This window comes from Pelophylax lessonae (genome assembly GCF_965119305.1).
Source record: "Pelophylax lessonae genome assembly, chromosome: 11".
Taxonomy (NCBI): Eukaryota; Metazoa; Chordata; class Amphibia; order Anura; family Ranidae; genus Pelophylax; species Pelophylax lessonae.
This window is the reverse complement of record NC_138778.1, coordinates 36,746,885-36,754,290: the sequence shown is the minus strand read 5'-3', so window position 1 is coordinate 36,754,290 and position 7,406 is coordinate 36,746,885. Positions and strand designations below refer to the sequence as shown.

The window sequence follows — 7,406 nt, the reverse complement described above, 5'->3', positions numbered from 1 at the left end:
TCTCTCTCTCTGCGGGGAGGCGGTCGGAGCCCACACACTGCACTGGTTGCTAGGCTAGAGCCGCTTAACGTCTAGCAGCCAGTGACGTCACCCCCTTTGCTCCTCCAGGCCGCCGCCTCCCAGTCCCCGCCTATTACACTTTGGCCCCGCCTCCACCCATTTTCAGCGCGGTTAGCAGTGCACCGTGTCTGCAGGTGCGCAGCGTGGACTCACAGGACGGAAGATAATCTGGAGAAGAATATCTGAACATTTGATTGCATAGAATATTGCCAAGTTGTGCAGGCTGCCACTACTCATTGATTGTTATAACAAGGTGGGTAACCGTTATATATGTGTCACACTTCCCAGGTGTCAAGAACGAATCCTAAAGAGCGAACACTGCTAATGTGTTCGCTCTTCAGGAGGATTTGTTCCTGACACCTGGGAAGTGTAACACACATATTGTATGGGAGTCAACCTGGGCGTTTTTGAGCGTTTTTCAGCTCCAAAAACGCTAAAAAAAAAAACGTTCCAAAATGCCCAACAAGTAAAACCCCATTCATTTAAATGGCCCCTGTTCACATCTGAGCGTTTTGCAAAACGCCTGTAGCTGAAAAAAGTACATGAGCTTCTTTTTGGGCTGATTACCAGCGTTTTTGATAGATGTCAATGCCTGCCTCCAAAAACGCCTGAAAATCGCGGTAAAAATCACGGTAAAATCGCGGTTTAAAGGCGGTAAAACGCTATGCTCAAGTGTGAATGCAGCCTTAAGAAGTGACTGTACTTAACCACTTCTGGACCGGAAGATTTTCCCCCTTAATGACCAGGCCATTTTTTTGCAGTTCGGCACTGCTTTACTTTAACGGACAATTGCGCTGTCCCCAAATAAAATCGATGTCCTTTTTTTTCCCCACAAATAGACCTTTCTTTTTGTGGTATTTGATCACCTCTGCGATTTTTTTTTTTTTTGTTTATTTTATTTTTTGTGCTATAAAGAAAAAAAGAGCGACAATTCTGAAAAAAAAAAAAAAATATTTTTCACATTCTGCTATATAACATTCCCTTTAAAAAAAATTAAAAAATTAAAATTTTTGATCATTTTAGGCCACTTTGTATTCTGCTACATATTTTTGGTAAAAAAAATCCCAATAAGCGTATTCTGATTGGTTTTGCGCAAAAGTTATCATGTCTGCAAACTAGGGGAAAGATTAAGGCTACATTCACACCTGAGCGTAGCGTTTTCGCGCGTTTTTTTTACCGCGATTTAGGCTACATTCACACCTGAGCGTAGCGAAAACGCTACGCTCAGGTGTGAATGTAGCCTAAATGGCGGTAAAAAAACGCGCAAAAACGCTACGCTCAGGTGTGAATGTAGCCTAAATCGCGGTAAAAAAACGCGCAAAAACGCTACGCTCAGGTGTGAATGTAGCCTTAATCTTTCCCCTAGTTTGCAGACATGATAACTTTTGCGCAAAACCAATCAGAATACGCTTATTTTTTACGCGTTTTTTTCCGCGATTTTACTGCGATTTTTACCGCGATTTACAGGCGATTTACAGGCGTTTTTTGTGCAGGCGTTTTTAGATTGAATAGAAACCAATGGAAACGCCTGTAATCTGCCCAAAAAGAAGCTCATGTACTTTTTTGAGCGTTGGGCGTTTTGCTTACAGCGTCAAAACGCTCAGATGTGAACAGGGGCCATTGAAATGAATAGGATTTGTCTTGTTGGGCGTTTTGAGAGCTGATCCTAGAGCAGAAAAACTCCCCAAAAACACCTACATGTGAACGGAGCCTTATGTCATTTCTATTTTTTTTTTTTTTACTAGTAATGGCGGCGATCTGCAAATTTTAGCAGGACTGTGACATTGCGGCGGACAGATCGGACCCCTAACTGACATTGGATAAAAAAAGATTACACCATGCTTGAAAGTCGGAACTGGTTACTAACATTTTTGAATCCCACCACTGTTTACAACCACTTTATCCACTTGAGCTCCAGAAGATTTACCCCCCCCTTATTGTCTTGACCATTTTTTACGATACGGCACTGCGTTACTTTAACTGATAATTGCACAGTCATGCAGCGCTGTACATAAATTAAATTTTTCCCACAAAATAGAGCTTTCTTTTGGTGGTATTTGATCACTAGTGGGTTTTTATTTTTTGCGTTATAAACAAAAAGGAAAAAAAAAACAGTTTTAAAAGAAAAATGATATGGTTTACTTTCTGCTATAAAACATAGCCAATAAAAACGTTTTAAAAATTAAATTTCTTCATAACTTTAGGCTAGTATGTATTCTGCTACATATTTTTGTTAAAAAAAAAAAAAAAAAAAAATCCCAGTAAGTGTATATTGATTGGTTTGTGCAAAAGTTATAGCAACTGCAAACTATGGAATATATACTGGAATTTTTATTTTATTTATTTTTTAGCATTGGTGGCGATCCGCGACTTCTAGCGGGACTGCTGGCAATTAGGGGCTAGCACAAATTGTAGTGACAGTTCCTCCAGCGTATCTCAGCAGGTAGGTGAGGCTGACGGCCCCTTTTACTATGATAGGTCGTCGGCAGCCGCACCTATTCCCTGCTCTCTGCACAGCCATCAATGCTGGATGCACTTTGTCTGCGTCCAGCAGGGATCACCGCAGGAAATCGCTGGCCGTGTAGAGACTCGCGAATGGGTGCACCCGCCGGCAACCTGTTACCATATTGATCGGGTCCGGCGGCTTCACCCACCTTTTGAGAGCCATAGGAGGAACTGCTCATCAACTATCCTTATCGTTAGTGCATGGTATGTGCAGCCCAAGACAGTTTTCTCTTCTTTCAGAAATGCCCGGGAATTTAAAAGTTTGGACACCCCTGGGCTAAATGGGAAAAAAAAAAAAAAAAAAAACGAAGTGTATGGCCAGCTTCCAGCCCCAATGCATGCTGGGTGTTTAGCAACAGTGCATGGGAATCCAGTGGTTGGCTGCTGTGTCCATTTCCAGGGTTTCTCTCCTATTTTAGGCTCCGTTCACATGTCAGCGTATGGATCACGGGCAGAACCGCCGCGGTTCCGCCCGCGATCCAGAGATTATTGCAAATCGCGGGACGCCTGTGCGTTGCCCGTTGATTTGCAATAGCCCCCCAAACGCTGAGCGATGTTGCCGCGATTTCCGCCTGCCGAATCGCGGTAACATCGCGCAAAAAAAAATCGCGGGACGCAATACGACCAAAAAAGTACAAGAGCTTCTTTGGAGCGTATTGCGTCCCGCAATTTTTTTTGCGCGATGTTTCCGCGATTCGGCAGGCGGAAATCGCGGCAACATCGCTCAGCGTTTGGGGGTCTATTGCAAATCAATGTGCAACGCACAGGCGTCCCGCGATTTGCAATAATCTCCGGATCGCGGGCGGAATCGCTGCGGTTCTGCCCGTGATCCATACGCTGACATGTGAACGGAGCCTAAATGTCACTGATCTTTTAACTGTTTCCTGTTTAGTTGAGACGAAATGAATTTACAATTTGACAGCTCATGAGTTTCCAGATCACATTCGCAATATTTGCCCTTTTTAAAAGAGGTCCTTCCTTGAAATAATTTGGTACACATTAAAAGGAAGCATTAGGTATGGATCGACCGTTGGCTCCTCAATGGTTAAAGGAGAAGTTTTAGTTTTTAACAAAAAATAATAAATGCACATTTTTTGCAGGTAAAAAAAAGTGCATTTTATTATTTTTTTGTTTCTGGAGCCTCTAAGGCACATATGTCAAACACAAGGCCTGCAGGCCGAATCCGGCTCTCGAGGCCATTTCATGTGGCCCTCACACCTCTCCTGCAGCTGCAGAAGAGCTCCAGCCCTCCTCTGGTCCTCCTCCAGATCCTGTTCTTTGCTTTCCAGCATTGCCTCCAGCTTCTTCCTAGCAGCAGCACAAGGCAATGGGGGTGCACTGTGATGTAAGGGAGGGTGAGGGACTCAATGTCTGTTGGTGGAGAGGCTCCTGACATCTTATGTAAGGGTAGGGACATCTAGTCTTACAGAAATAACCGGCCCTTTTCAGGGCAATCATAATGCTGATACGGCCCGCAATTAAATTGAGTTTGACACCCCTGCTCTAAAGCATCCCACCTGTGATCAGCAGATTGGTGCCATGCAGGTCTCCTGCAGACCTGTCAGTGTATCTGTTTGCTGGTACATCCTGTATGGGCAAGCAGATACAATCTGACAGGAAGCATGAATGAACTACCACAGCAAAGGCTGTTGGGACTTGTAGTTTTCTATTCACAGAGGGCTGTGAATGAGCGACGCGGTCGCCCAGCCCCAATTTTTTTATTTATTTATTTTTTTTAATTGTGACAGCGGTGGGGAGAAGATCCCCGCTAGCTGTCAGAGTAGGGGCGGTCTGTTCATAACATGTTACCCCCTGAATATGGGTGTTACCCCCCCCCCCCCCCCGAATATGGGTGTAACCTATTACGAAAGGTGTAAAGGGTTTGTAGCTGCTGACTTAATTTTTTCTGAAGAAGCCTGCAGCTCCACTTTAAGATTTCAGCGCAGCAGAGGCAGCGTTGTCAGCTCAAACAGGAAGTTAGGGGCTCACTGGTATTCTAGCAGATCCAGCTGATTTTTTTCTGTACTTGCATTATCCTAAAGCATTTATTGCAAAGATGTAGTGTACATATTTGTTTGATGCACATTCATACTCTTAAGCTGGCCATACATGTTAAATCATCTTGTACACTTTTGCTTTAAATACCTTAAAGTGATTGTAAAGTCTCATTTTTTTATTTTTTTTAAATTAACAAACATGTCATACTTGCTTGATCTGTGCAGTTGGTTTTGCACAGAGTAGCCCATATCCTCCTCTTCTCGGGTCCCTCAGTGCTGCTCCTAGCCCCTCCCTCTTATCGAGTGCCCCCACAGCAAGCAGCTTGCTATGCGGGCACTCGAGCCGAGCTGCAGCTCCATGTGTCCATTCAGACATGGAGCTGCCATTTGGCCCCGCTCCCTCAATCCTGATTGGCTCACTGACTGACAGCCGCGGGAGCCAATGGCACCACGGCTGTATCTCAGCCAATCAGGAGGGAGAGTCCCAGGACAGCTGAGGGACTCCTGGACTTTGTTAGACAGAGAGGGGGCTCAGGTAAGTATTAGTGGGGCTGCTACACCCAGAAGAATTTTTATCTTAATGTATAGAATAAATTAAGATAAAAAACCCTTCCTGACTTCACAAATCCTTTAGGGCTCTTTCACACGGGCGGTCCGATCAGATCCGCCTGTCAGTTTTTTAGGCGGATCTGATCGGATCCTCCATGCAGCTCTATGGGGCAGCGGGTGTCAGCGGAGACACCTCCGCTGACACCCGCTGCCATCCGTATCCGATCCGGTGCGTGAAATATGGACGGATGGAAACCCTATTTTTCCATCCGTTCAGTAATCGGATCGGATCGGGTGAGAGCGGACAGGCGGTCCGCTCTCATCCGATCCCCCATAGAGGGCAGCGGGGGCTGAGACACCTCCCTCTCCGCTCTGCAAGCGGAGACGGAGCTGTCACCCGCCAGGTCAGCGGGGATCGCGGATCGATCCCCGCTGAGCAACACAGATCCACCTACGGAGGCGGACCGCGTGAAAGAGCCCTTAAACTATGTAGTGCAAGGACCTGCCTAATTGGATACAATTGAAAGTCGTTTAGGTTTTGGTAAATCTTAAGGAAAATTGTACAAGAGGATTGAACACGTATGGCCAGCCTAAGGCTACGTTCACATCTTGGTGTTGCTATTTTCAGGCATTTTTTTGTGCAGGCGTTTTTTGGTTGACAAGTGACCAATGGGGAAAAAATAAAAATGCCTGCAATCTGCCCAAAAAGAAGCTCATGTACTTTTTTTAGCGTTGGGCGTTTTGCTTAAAACATCAAAACGCTCAGATGTGAACAGGGGCCATTGAAATGAATAGGATTTGTCTTGTTGGGCGTTTTTTGAGCTGATCCTAGAGCAGAAAAACGCCCCAAAACGCCTACATGTGAACTTAGCCTAAAGCTGGCCATAGATGAATTGAAATTCAGCCAGTTCAGCAGGGTCTGGCTGAATTTCCATCTGTGTGTGACCACTCCCACTCAACAGAAGTCCATCCAATTATTGACTTCCTTTGAACTGACTTGTTAAAAAACCTTTCCTTCCCCACTGTCCAAATACAATTCCTCTATCCACCTCGCTTGTGTAGATGGAGGAATCCCTTTCTGGCCAGCCTTAAAATTGGATGGTTACTTCAACCCTTTGACGCTGACGAAACGCAAATATGCGGCCAAGGGCTTGTATCGGGGAGATGCCTGCGCCGTGTTTTTTAGAGCCAATGGTTGGCTTTCTTGTAATAACAACCGATGCGGCTAATCACCCCTCGGCTGTTATTACAAGCAGCGGGAGGGAAAATCCCCCCCTCCTGCCGCCGTCTGTGGCTAACCCGGGTTCTCCCGTCCCACCAGGAGGTCTAAGCGACTAGCCGGCATGTCCGCCGGCTGGCCGGAGACCTGAACAAAGCTGGTCTTCTATCAGAAAATGCAACGGAAGTGACGTTGCCAACAAAATTGCTTACTGCACTATGTGTTCCAACATGGCCGCTATGCGTTTTAATAGGTTTCCTAATCTGACAGAACATGAAGGCTGCAGCGGACATGTTCTTACACCCAAACAAGTCTTCAATTTCACACTTTTTTTTTTTTTAATCAGTTAACTCACCTTCTATACCGCGACCAAGTGAAATAGTCTATTTCACTATATAATCAGTTTGGCGCTGAGCAGTGCGGGGTGTACCAAGATGGCCGTCGTCACCTTCTGCCTGCAGGCTTGTCACTGTATTTACTGTAAAAATGTATTATATATAAATATATTTAATTATAGAATGAGGATTTACTGATAAAATAAGTGTGAAATTGAAGTCTTGCCTGGGTGTAAGATGTCTGCTAAAGCCTTTATATTCTGTCAGATTAGGAAACTATTGGAACGCATTGCGCATGCGCATGCGCAATTTGTTTCTCAGAATGTCACTTCTGTTACATTTTCTGATGGGTAGCAGTATTCTGACAGAACACCGAAATCCACTTTGCTTCCGGGTTACTAGATCCAAGACCCGATCAATGTCATGACATCACTTCCTGTTTACTGGAGCCATTAAGGTGCCAGATTAAAAAATAATTCAAACGGCTAAACTTGGCGTTTTGAATGCTTTTAAGTGCAAAGGGGGGGATTTGGGGTCTTGTAGACCCCACATCCCCCCCCCCCCCGCCCCATAAAGAGGGATCTGTCATGCTTTATTGCCATCACAAGGGATGTTTACATTTCTTGTGACAGCCATAAATGTGATCCAAAAAAATAAATAAATGAAAGGGACAGTGTAAAAATAAATGAAATTAGAAAAAAAAAATTGTTAAGCGCCCCATCTCTCCGTGCTCGCGCGCAG

At 45.0% G+C, this 7,406-nt stretch overlaps 1 protein-coding gene across 2 annotated transcripts in view; it reads left to right on the top strand.

Annotated features, from left to right (window-relative positions):
* The window catches only part of SRC (SRC proto-oncogene, non-receptor tyrosine kinase), a 131,950-nt gene that overhangs the window by 87,128 nt on the left and 37,416 nt on the right, over positions 1 to 7,406 (top strand). The gene's annotated exons all lie outside the window — the stretch shown is intronic.